A 13,360-nucleotide genomic window follows, 5' to 3' on the forward strand; every position below is an offset into this window, starting at 1 on the left:
GCTGCTTGATCGCAGGGCTGACAGTGAAGTAATGTAGTACTCAAAGTCTTTGTTATATTCATATAAATTTGCCATAAACTTTTTATTAGTGCAGTGAGTTATTTTTGTATTGCTTTTAAGTATTTTTTCCTTATTTAAATCTTTTATATATACTTTTATTTTATTACACATGTATAAAACAAACTACATACAGCAGGGAGAACCATGTGACAATCATGAGAATAATGAGTTCTATACATGTTACATTCATAGTGACTTGGCCATCTGCATCCGTCCAGTCTGAAGTAAGTGTCTTTCCTGTCTTGTGGGTGTAGATTTCCGAATGAGATTCAATATCTATCTTATCTCAACCCTAATAGTTTAAATTCTTTATCTTGATCTAAAACGATCTTGTCCCCTAACCAGCTAAACTTGGTTATAGTCCTATATTATCTTGTTTTCAATGCCCCTCAGAGACATGAGAAGGAATAAAACTTAAATTCCTGAGTGAATCAGCAGTGTAGGTTAGCAGTTTCCAAAATGTACAAATTGACTTAAGACAGTTTACTGCCTGACCAATCACCCAATACACTGTATAACGTTGGAGCCCCATCTTCAGCTTTCTGGCCTAATATTTCTGCCAGACTTGTTTGCAGGGCAGGAACTATTGAGGATTTGCTTACCCTGACTTGGCAGAGTGCGGCCGTCGGCTCTGCCTGCATCTAAGTTGCCCATTTTTAGGCAGATTCTGTTAGTGGCGGAACGACATTTTGCCCAGTCGCTAGTTTGCCATCTTTGAAGCCAACTCCATAAGGAGGCTCTTTGATACTCATCATCTTCTTTGAGGTCGCCTGGGTGTTGTCAGGAGTTAACCTGTCTTAATGTCAAAGAAATTTAGGATTGTGAGAACAACTTTAAATGCCATATTCTGTGTGTCTCTGAGGCTTTTGAAGACCTTATTCAACTATTTTACCTCATATATCGATAGAGTCATATCTATCTGTTAGACTTAGGATATATATTCTTGTGTTGAAATCTGGCTTTTAAGTAATTTTAAAACAATTTTTGCATATGTGATATTGTACTAGAAAACTAGTCATTTGAGTCATAGAAAACCAGACATTATGTTGATCTTTCTGATAGCTGAAAAAAAAAGAAATTTTACTTTGATAATATCATCCTTAGTATTACTAGGTATGATTTCCCCTTATTTCATATAGATTACTCTAACTTATTAATTCATTTGCAATATACCATACACCATTTTGTGTTAATATCTAAGGGTAGTCAGGAAATAACCATGAAATACTATTCTCTATTAAAGTGAATTTTGTTTCTTTCCAATGAAGCTATTCTGTATTGATCCTTTATGATGAGTGAGTCAGTTTGATGTTATATGACAATGCTCGAAACAGGAACATTGTCATTTTTAATGTAAAGGTAAAAAAAAAAAACCAAACATTTTGAATTGATCAGAGAAATTGAAGGTTGAAATGATTAGAAAAGTGTCTTATATGCATTGTATAAAGTATGCATTTGTCATATGTGTTTGTGTAATGTACTAGATCATATTCATACCGCTATGGTACCTCATGTCATGCTGCTTTCTTGAATGCTTAAGAAATAAAAATTTGGAGCCGGGCGTGGTGGCGCACGCCTTTAATTCCAGCACTCGGGAGGCAGAGGCAGGCAGATCGCTGTGAGTTCGAGGCCAGCCTGGTCTACAAAGTGAGTCCAGGATGGCTAAGGCTACACAGAGAACCCCTGTCTCGAAAACCAAAAAAAAAAAAAAAGAAAAAAGAAAAAAGAAATAAAAATTTGGAAATCACTAGCATAAATATTGAACCTGATACTACTGAAAAGTAAAGATAATGAGGGAGATATTTAACAGAGTAGATTCTAGGTTATAGGAGAGAATGTCTGCATTTATACATAGAAAGAAGCCAGTGAAAGAGACTTGAGGAAGGACAGTGAGTAAGTAGGAGCTACAGGAACAGGTCAGTGGGTACAGAAGTAGGAGAAAGGTCTTTTGAAGAAGGAGGAATTGCCTAACAAGAAGGATAGAAATTGAAATCAAACTGGAGCATTCTGAAATTAGATTAGAGAATACTTTCAAGATATAGTTTGAATACAATGAGGCTGGCCACATGTCCAGTTGGAAGTGCAGAAGTAGCCACCAGGGGTGTGTGTTAATCTCTTCTAACTGTTAGTAATGATAGAAAGGACAAATAGGACTTTGTCAAAAGGAGCCCTTGTTTGAGGAGAGCCATGGTGAGAGTACACGTAGCCCAAAGTTACTAGTGTCAGATGGGATGCTGGAAAGTACAGTGTTTCAGGCTAGAAGAGGAGCACACATGAACACTCACCTGTTGACTCAACATGCGGTCAGTCCCACAGTGTGAGGTGATAGTGTGTTTAGACATAATGGGGCTGGCTAGATGTCTCAGCTGTGATACACATAATGGAAATAGCAAATTACGCCTGCAAATTGTTCTCTTATCTCTATCCATGCACCACACACACAAACACACATACCCAGGTATAAACAAATAAATTTTAATCTTAAAAACTTCAAGTACATAATGGCCACCTGCCTTCTTAAACAGTTTTCTGTTTGTTTCCTCTGGCTGTAGTTGTTTGTTACTCTCATAGGTTGTTCCAGTTTAAGGTTTTGTTTCATGTGTTTTTTTTTCCCCATCTCTTACCAGTGTTAAATTTCTACATGTTTTGTTTGTCAAACATAATTTGTAAAACTCAAGACAAGAAGACAGGTAGCTTTATTTGTCTATAGCTGTGCTGTTTCTGATCTTTTTTCTCCCTGGTGTTCTAAAATTCAGCCCTTTGTCATTTCCTTCCTGAAGAGAGTCCTTTTTAGCCTGGGACAGTGACATCTTGTAGTTGGCCTTCACTTGAGAATTTGTTAATTTCTCCACTTCAGAAGGATATAGCTGGTGGATATACAAATCTAGCGCGACAATTCTTTCAGTAGCTGAAAACAGCATGCTGCTGTCTTTTGATGTCTGTGACGAGAACCCGAGTCGTGCACATATCATCTTCCCTTTACTGGGTGCTGATTCTGTGGTGTTCCCAAGATTATTTCTGCTCCTCCACCTTCTTCACTTCCTTCCTCCAACTTCTGTCTTCTGCCTTCAGAAGTTGACAACGATGTTTCTTGGTATGAGTTTCTGGTAGTTAATTCTGTTCAGGATTTGCTCAGCTTTTGGGAAAAGGGAATGCATTTTCAGCTGCTACTGCTGTCCGGCCCCACCTTCCTCATGCTCATTCTCTGGCTTTGGAGTGGCACTTAGGTAGATCTTTTGTTATGTCGCCATAGTTCCCTTTGGCTGTGTTTATTTTCTTTTTCTGCCTATTTTCTCTCTTCTATTCAGAAGGGGTGTTATATGTTGTATTTTCAACTTACTAATTTTCCCATGTCCTCTTTATTCTATTGAATCCATGCAATGAATTTTATTCTGATTATTGTAATTTTTAGTTCCAAGTTTCCATTTGACTCTTCTGTATCTGCTCTGCTGTATCTTTGCTGAGACATTCTAGTTTTCCATTTGTTTGACGCATACACATTGAAACACAACCAGTTTAAAGTCCTTTTTAGGAAATGATAAAAGTATTTTCTAACATCTAGGCTATTTCAATATTAACATCTGTTTATTTTCTTTTCTCACTGAATCAATATTTTCTATTCTCTAGATGTGGCACATGATCAGTTCTGTTGAGGACAGTTGGAGTATTGCATTACAGTCCTATTTAAATAATCTCTTTTGGTAGACTTTTTCTAATATCACACCAAGTTGTGGGGGAGGGGGAGAGGTTCTGTTTCATTGCGTGCAGACTGGTATGAAAATTCGGGGTCCCTAAGAACTTCGTTGGTACTTTAGAGCGAGCACCTCAATATTGCTGGGTGGGGATGGAAGTTTGTTACCTGTAGATGCCATTACCCACTTGAGAAGGGCAAAGGCTTCACCGATGGCTTCCACTCTTTGCAGCTAAAGCAGTAAACTTCCTACGGGTCCCAGTTAGCTTCCTAGCCTTCTCCAGTAAACTTCCTACGGGTCCCAGTGAGCTTCCTAGCCTTCTCCAGTAAACGGGTTCCTTACTGATGCTAGATGGAGTAAGCTACTCTCTTCCCACGACGCTCCCGGTGATGATCATGGATATGGGGGAGGAGGTAAAGCGGGCATTCAGATTCTGGCCTCTGCTCACTCTCCTATGGTACCTCCCCCAGAAGTCCAGGGTGTTGCAGACTTTTCTAAGTTGTCTGGCTGAAATAAAGCAATTCTTAACTATTCTACCAGCTTCCCCTTTAATTCTGGCTAAAGAGAACAGGTTGGTCTAGGATTTAATTTGTTGATGTTGTTTTATTTTTTATTTCTCATTTGGCATTTCTGGGTTGCCTTTATATTTACTCCACAACTCAAAACAAAACAAAAACCACATCTGTGTTGTGGGTTCTGAGGACCTCTTCCAGGTGCCTTGTTTCTGTTTTCCAGTTGTTTTAGGTGCATTTGGTGTATGGTATCCAGGAACGTGGACCATGCTTAGTAAGAGGAATAAGAAGAATGTAGTTTACCTCATCTTGTCTGGAACCCAAGAATACTATGGCTTTTTTTTTTTTTTTTTCATTTTTCTCTCCTTTAATACTTTGGTCTCAGGTGGGCACATTGGCACACACCTATAACCGGAGCAGTCAGGGAAGCAGAGGCAGGTGAATCTCTGTGAGTTCAAGGCCGGCCTGGTCTACAAAGCGAATCCAGGACAGCCAAGGCTACACAGAGAAACCCTGTCTCAAACAAACAAAACAAACAAACAAAATCCAAACCAAACAAATAAACAGAACCATTGTTCTGGCCAACGTTCTGAACATAACCAATTGCTGTATTAGTCCAGGAGAGGGTATTTTCTTGTAGTGTGGAAATTAGTGAGCTGACTTACCTGAGACATCCTTTGTAAGACGTCACCACTAGACTAAGCCTAAAATGTACAGCGTCTAACTGCCAGGACAGCTGTTCTTATTTTGAAATTGTTAAGTAGGTCTTCATCTCTGTTATTAACTCTCTATGGAAAAGGCCTTGGCCCTAGAGCATGTCCTCTGGGCTTAACTCTCTTAAACCGCAGGAGTTCTCAGGCAGTGAAATCCAGTCTAGGCCTATGTCTTGGCCTGTAAGACCTTTCCTCCTTGGGTGTTTTGGAGTCCTCCTCTATAACACTTATTGACAGCAGGGTCAGCAAAGCATCTAGTTCTGCTAAACACCCATATAAGCTTAGTCACGTGAGGCAGCAGTGACGGGAAGATGTCCATAAAGCACCACATTGCCGCACACAGTGCAGCAGCTGAGGCCAGATACTGGAGCGCCACACGTGAGTTAGCCTCTCTGCGCAGCACATGCACTTGTGATGACTAATCTCAGTTACTGTCAGATTCGAGCAATGACATATGCCTGATTGTTTTCTAACTTAGCCTTAAGGTAGTTGATGTTATTTTTATCATGAAAAAACTATTATTTATTAAGCTTTACCTGTAATTGTTAATATGAGGTTGTATTTTCATAGGGTGTTGAAAAGCTCTTGTGCAACTGGTGAGGTTGCTCTCCCTGATGGCCTGCTTGGCTAGTGGCCTAGAGATGTGGAAATGTCATACTGTAAAAGGCTTGAAAGAGAAGGAGCAAGGGTGTCCAGTGCAAAAGTTGGCAGAAAGAAAATGTAGCTTTTCACCTATGGGCTCTTCTCACAATATAAATTATTAAAGCCCAGCTAGTAATATATGCCTATTATTATTACTTAAGTGGTTGGCACAACAGAAATGTTATACTGCTCTGAAAACCCAGAACTCAGCTTTCTTTAAGGAAGAAAATGAGTTATTTGGACCTCATTTTATTTTCTGCGTGCTTCCAAAACAAAGCTGGATGAGCAAGTATTGCAAAGTGATGTAAACGCATATGTATTCCAGGTAAAGGGATAGAATGCCGTGGTCTCCCCCATGAGACCAGGATGTTCCCCAAGGCAGTCTGTGCTCAGGCTGGGCTAGCTGTACAGTAGCAGCAGCCCTTGTTTCAGATGTAGGGTGAGACTTGACCTCAGATCTGCTAAAGGAGGCTCTGCTTTCTAAGATACTGCAGCACTAGGCTCCACCAACTAACTCGTTAGCAAGGGTAGTATCCATGGATACATTGTCAATCATTCTGTACCACAAAATTCCTGTGTACAGTAATAACAATACTTCCTGCTTTTTTGTTAATAAAAATTAAATCTGAGAGTATCTTCAAAGCATTTAGGAGGGCCACACTCACAGATAGCTTCTATGAGCTATCCACAGACACTGGTTCAAATCCCTGCTCTTGACTATCAGCATTCAGCTGCAAGATACATAGTGTTGGGCTCTACCAATAGAAGGCTCACAGGGAAGCTGAACAAGGGATGTTAAGCACAAAAGGATAGAGCTGGAAGAAAATCTGTGTGTAGCATGAACAATGGTGGGCCACTTTGTTTGGAAAAGGGAAAACGAAGAGACACTTTGAATTAAGTCTACATCATCAGAAATATATGGTTTTACATAGCGGCAAAAGAAGATGGAATTCTACATATTGAGGCTGGAGGTTGTAATTTAATAGCAGAAACAAACCTGCTAAACCAGAAGCAGGTGATTTCTTTCTCAAGGGGTTTTGCCTATTTCTTATGGCTGGGTGGCTGCCTCAAAAGCATAATTCATGTAATGTGGCTGATGTCTTCAAAGAGTATGGGAAACACAGTCTGCAGACTGTTTGCAGTGGTCTGTATTGTCAGGGACTCCTGTCTGAAAGTAACATTTCCAGGTGTTTTATAATTATCACCATAGAAAGAACCTTGTGTGTCGTGAGTTTTCTTCACAGGTCTAGGCCATTTCTTACAGTTCATTAAAAATCAAGCGTATTTAAAGCGCCTTTTCCAAATGAGGAAAATATTATTACTTTGGATCTTGCTGAAACTTGGTGCATTTAAAAGATAAGTATGTAACATGTTAGAATTAAGAAGGATACTTGGCTCTCAATGGGTACATTTCTGTCTCCAGGGCATACTTAATGTTCTCTTAGAGTGGTACATGACAAAGAAATGATTTAAAGGGCATGTTGACAGCCTGCTTTTTAGGATATCTGCATATACCCACCTTTAAAGGGGAAATACATGAGCCTTGGGTCTCCTTTGTATGTAGGAGGTTTCCTGAAAAGCCATAAAAAATACGCAGAAAATAGGAACAGATGCCTCTCAGCTCCAATCTTCTCTGCCCCATCTGGTTTTGTAACTGTCAGACACAAGGTAGCGGTTTAGTCTCCTCTGAAGGTGCTGGTTCAGGTCTCTGAGTAGATGACACACTTAGAAAAATGAGGGACTCCTGCACAGATCACACCTATGATAAAGATAAAAAGATACATGTGAAATTCCTGTCTGGTTCTACTGTATCCAGAGTTTTGGAATCAGTTTCTTCCTACTACTCACAACTCATTTTCCATTGCATAGTTTCCTTGTCCAGGATAAGATGGTTACAAGCACTACAGTTAAGATTTAGGCCAGGAATGTTGGAGCAGTATCACTGCCTTAAGCTACTTACATGTTTTCTATAGTTTTTTAAGAAACTGTTAAATTCTGCTAAAAAGCTCAAGTTTTTGTGCTTGTTTTCTTTTGTTTCTTTTGCCACTGTGGCTTTGCCTCTTCTGGCACAAAATATAGTCTCCAGTTAATATTTCATCACATCATGCTTTGATGAAACAATAGCAGTTTGTCACTTGACTTAATGACAAAAGGCACATGGTGTGATAGGGCGCTCTTAGGGGGCTCACCCGATCCTTTGGTGTTGACTTTTCTCATAATACTGCATGGTATAAAAAATAAAGAATAATCACCAAAAATGTAAACCAGAAAAGCAAAATTTTTTTCATGAAAATTTTTATCATAATAATTTTCTGAGACAGGGTTTCTCTGTGTAACCTTGGCTGTCCTGAACTCACTTTATAGACCAGGCTGACCTCAAACTCACAGAGATCATCCTGCCTCTGCCTCTAAGAGTGCTGGGATTAAAGGCGTGCGCCACCACACCTGGCTTATCATAATATTTTTTAAATGTGTAGAACAGTTAACTGTGAGCCACTATGTACTAGATAACACAATTGTTGGCTATTCTTGCTTTGCCTCTGTGTGTGTGTGTGTGTGTGTGTGTGTGTGTGTGTGTGTGTGTGTGTGCGCGCGCGCGCGCGTACTACATATACATACATATAAAATAGAAATCTGTATATGTAAATACATATATTAACTTAAAATATATATGTATAAAATGTATAAACTTTTATTTGTTTTTATTTTGAATCACTTCAGAGTGACAAGTGTCATGTTAACAAAAAATAAATCAGACCTGATTCTTAAGAATAGGAATACTCAGATGGGCTCAGTGGCCCACACCTGTAATCCCAGTACTCAGGAGGCAGAGGCAGGCAGATCTCTGTGAGTTCGAGGCCAACCTGGTCTACAAGCGAATGCAGAACAGCCAAGGCTACACAGAGAAACCTTGTCTCAAAAAAAAAAAAAAAAAAAAAAAAAAAAGAAAGAAAGAAAGAAGAGAAAAAAGTATAAGGAAGAAGAGGAGGAGGAGGAGGAAGAATAGGAATAATCTGTATGTGTGTACTATACCTACATCGTGTAGGTGCACACATACATAAATCTTTTTTAAAATAAAAGGAAGTTTTACTTTATATATCACATTGGGATGCTTAAACAAATTAGCCGTAATTCATAATAGAAATTTTCAAGTCTTCCATTTCCTTAGATGCCCCCAAAGCTCTTGTTTATTATTTTTCCCAAAGTGGAATCCAATCGTGCATATGGGTGACATTTGGTTGTATCCTTGATCTTTTTACTGTAAAAGAGCCATCCCACTCAAACCCTCTTTCTTATGGCATTGGCCTTCTGCACAGTTGCTTAGGAGAGTTGCCAAAATCCTGGATATGCCTGTTTGTGGAATGACTTGACTCATTTCTTTATTCTTTCAAATTCCTGTACACCGGAGGTTATGCTTATTTGGTGAAATTCAGACTAAACAAATTACTAAGTCTATTTCATAGGTGATTTGCTTATTTTTGCATTGAAACGTGTATGGAGCCGCCCCGGTTCTAGTGGCTGTAATCCTTTGGGTAGTGATCCCAATATATCAAAGGTACCTCTCCTTTTTTGTTGTAAAATGCTGATGTTTTTTAAAGCTTCACCATTGCTTCCATAATTGGCTATTACTCTTCTGAAAGTAAGTTCTTTGCCCTTCCCCACACAGTCCCCTCTGGATTAAACAGTTGAATTGTCTCCTGCATATGGATTTTTAAAAATATATTTGCGATATGTTAGTTTGTTATAACTAATTCTTCTGAACAGAAGGGCTTCAGGGGTTATTTTCCACTTCTCCACTCTTTTTCCTCTCGTTTTGAAGTATGATTATGAGATAGTGGGGTTTTATTTATTCAAGTTCTGTTAATTAGGGTGATTATTCATTTCTGAGCACAGTTGTCCCAGAATTGGTTAATAAGAGTCCTTTTAAGCTCACTCCCTTTCCTTGGTCTTTGAGCTCTCTGCTACATTAGTATAAAAAGATAATTCAAGCTCACCTTGTATTTTTATTATCTCAAAATGCCTTCAGCCAAAACTTTTGGCTACAAACTTTTGTGTGTGTGTGTGATTTTAATGATCGACCTTTTCTCTTCATATGGAGGCCTCTCTTCATTGCATGAGTATTAAGGCAGATAGTCAATACCATATAATAGTGTTCTCAACATCAGAGGAAAGGCTAAGGTGGGTGATGGCACTGGACTGTGCTGGACCAGAGAGAGTCTTCAGTTCGTCACAATCTCTTTTCAGATTGATAGCCTGCTAGGCCATCTTGTCTGGTCTTCTGTGGCCCCCTCCTCACCACAGAGTTTTTGCTCTTTCATCTGCCACCATGTGCATTCTACTCAGATGCTTCGTTTCACTTTTCTATATGAAGCCTTTATGTTGTATAAGATGATCATTTCCTACAGCCACTTCAGCTGATTGGTGCAGTTGTTTGTTTTTCAATGTGATCTTACTCAACACAAGTTGATAGCGATGTAGTCACTCATCAGGGCCTCTTTCTTCAGTAGAGGCTGTGGTAACTGGTTGCTTTGCTCATTTCTTTCTTAAACAGTGGTTGGACACAGTACAGTGTGCCCATTTGTTTCCTGGTACAGTCTTCTGTATCTAGGACATCCTCTTCTGTCATGTCACCAAGATCCAGTTAAATAAGTCTTTCCTTCAGTGAAAAAGAATTTTATCTACATTTTTCTAAGATCTTTCTACAGGTGCAGGGTTAAAGTCTCACTATGCTGGGGAAAAAAGAAATATGGTTCACTCTGAAATCTGATAAAACCAAGAAAGATATTTTTAAAAATCAATAAAAGTAAGACCATATGTTTTTATATTCTATCACATGGCATGTATTTAAATGCCTATAACTTGTCTCAAATGCTGACAATTTGTAGTCTATGCAGTTGTGCTTGGTTTTTTTTTTTTTTTTTTTTTTTTTTTCAGAATAAAAAGTCATGTTCTGTGACCAAACTAATACATTCACTAATTATAAACATTATTTGTATGGTGGAAGTTAGAATAAAAACTTTTTATATTTATCATAGCTGTCACAAACTCCTTGGGATCACACAAATCATTCCTGTTTCTTGGAGCTTACACACACACCCAAACAGACACACAGAGAGAGAGAGAGAGAGAGAGAGAGAGAGAGAGAGAGAGAGAGAGAGAGAGAGAGAGAGAGCGGAGAGAGGAGGAGAGAGGAGAGAGGAGAGAGAGAGAGAGAGAGAGAGAGAGAAATGTAAAACCATAGAGATACAACATAGATTGACAGGAGACACTATTAGCTTATTTATATCACTGTGCTCGCTGTTATTATTGCTATTGTTTCAGATACTAAGTATTCAACAAGCTCTTGAAATTAATGTTATTCTATGAGCTTAGTGACCTGGCCTTTTACTGCGAGCCAGTCTTCTCCTATAAGCCATCTTGGGCTCCTTTTTGTTAAAGGTTAATAACCAGAATAATGAAGCAGTTGGCTATTTATGCAGTTATGATTGGCAAAAGTTATTAGAATAGGAATCTGCCCAGAAGCAATGATTAGGTTATGAAAATGTTAAAGAGTATTGAATCTAGTTACAATTTTTGACATTTAAGAAATATTATCCCTACTCTTAATCATGATCATCTTGTATAGAAGTGTATGTACAGAATAATCCCATTGGACAGTAATTCTTATGCCAACAGCATACCTAAATAAGTGCTGAGAGGGAGATTCAGAAATGCTCTGAGGGAAGGGAGCCTAGCAGAAAAGAACTACATTAAGAAGCTGGGACAGACCTACCCATGTTCCAGGTGCCTGACCTGTGAAGTTGGACTTTTCTGACCTAATGTTTTTACCTTGAACATTCTCCACATGGTAGGAGCTGTGAAAAGGGGCACCCCAGGCTAGGTTGCCATATTCTCTACACCAGAAACTAGATATATGTGCAGAAATATGGCTCTCCTTTGTTCCTGGGGTCATGGCTACTGCTCCTTAGGAGCAAGGGAGCAGAATCAATGCATTGGGATGGGGCAGGGGTGACCTGTGAGCATGAATAAAAATGACCTTTCAGGATCAGTTTCAGGGAAGCAGATTTTATTTGGGGTTATATAGAACTTTGGGGAGTGATGGGGATATCTGGGGTGGGCAAATGTCATTGGCTGAAGAGCTAAGGTATTTAGATGCCTCAGTTGCATGGGGAAGCATCCCAGGAATCCCAGGTACTTGCTGACCAGGTTCTTATGCGAGGGGTGGGGGGGAGTTGGACTTGTAATTTCCCTAAGGACTTCAGCATTCTTTAGGTAGAGGGTGTGGGGGTCCAAGATCCCGAGTCAGAGAAGAGGAAGCCAGGCTGACAAAGGGAGTCCTCCATTTTGCACTGAGCTCAGAGTTTTCCAGTAATGGCAGACTGTGCTTAGCAGCAGGGTTTTCTGACACAGAAAAATCCTGATGATGGCATTAGTGAAATATTGCTGTGATTATTGATATACAAAATAAGACAAAAGTTATAATTCCTTTGTGCTTAGTAGGGTTATGAACTCAGTGTATAAAATAGACACTAATTATTAAGATACTGTTTACATATAATCTGACCTTTTAAAGTGTACAACTGAATGGCATTAAACATTTCTCAGATACCAACACTGCCATCACTTCACTCCAGAATCTCTTCATTACCTTTTCTCCTAAACTTTCACCTGTCCCCCTGTTCCTTTATACCAGTCTGTAGCAACCACCTGTCTACTTGCTTGTCCGAATGGACTTGCCTATTCTTCATTTCTCATATAAATAAATGCATATGATATATATCCTTTGTGTCAGTATTCTTTTTCATGACATAATATTTTCTATGTTTGTGGCATGTAGAATATCAAATTTATCTTACTGCTAAAACGTTCCATTTTATAGATATTGCTCTGTTGATAAGTTGATAGACATTAAGCCTCTTGTTGCTTCTGAACTACTGTCAACAGGACTGCTGTAAACAATATCTCAAACCGTGCATGAGATTTGTTTAAGCTTTTTAGTTTTTTTCCCCTTGGATAATTGACTTACTGGGTTTCATATTAAATTTACCTTTAAAAATATGCTGAATTATCTTCCAATGTAGCAATATAGCTACATGACTGTTAGGTAGACTGGAATGTTCCACTTGAACATATAGTCTTAGTCTTTGATTAAGGCTCTCCTGCTAGATATAGAGCACTTTTTTCTTGTGCTTTGGACTTACCTTTCCCTGGTAGCAGTTGTGGTTACCATCTTTTACTTCTTGGTCATCTATGTATTTCTTTGGGGAACTTGCCTTAGAGCGTTTGCTAGTTTTTTTGCTAATATTATTTATTATTGAGTTGTATTATCTATTTATATATTCTGAATTTTCATCCTTTATCATACATATGATTTAAAAATATTTCATTTTGAGGGTTTTCTTTGGGATTCTTAACCCAAGGTCACAAAAATGCACTTGTATGATTTCTTCTGAGAGTTTTATAGTTTTAACTCTTAAATTTAAATCATTGGTTTTCTGTCTTTTTAATTTTTTTTCTTTCCTTTCCTTTCTTTTTGGAACAGCATCTGGCTATGTTGCCCAGTCCAGCCTTGAACTCATGGTTCTCAACAGGATGCCCCAACCTCCTGAATGCATGTACTGTGCCCTGTTTCATTTTGCTTGTTTATATAATGTGATGGGTGTTCTTTGTATGGTTCTACAAAGAACTAAGAGAAATATCTCTTCACTGGGATGAACAGTATTATATTCTTTATTAAAAT

At 38.7% G+C, this 13,360-nt stretch overlaps 1 protein-coding gene across 1 annotated transcript in view; it reads left to right on the forward strand.

Moving 5' to 3' along the window:
- Positions 1–13,360, forward strand: part of Kiaa1328 (KIAA1328 ortholog) — a 244,380-nt gene that overhangs the window by 90,459 nt on the left and 140,561 nt on the right. The window lies entirely within an intron of this gene.

The sequence above is a fragment of the Acomys russatus genome, chromosome 20, assembly GCF_903995435.1.
Source record: "Acomys russatus chromosome 20, mAcoRus1.1, whole genome shotgun sequence".
Lineage (NCBI taxonomy): Eukaryota > Metazoa > Chordata > Mammalia > Rodentia > Muridae > Acomys > Acomys russatus.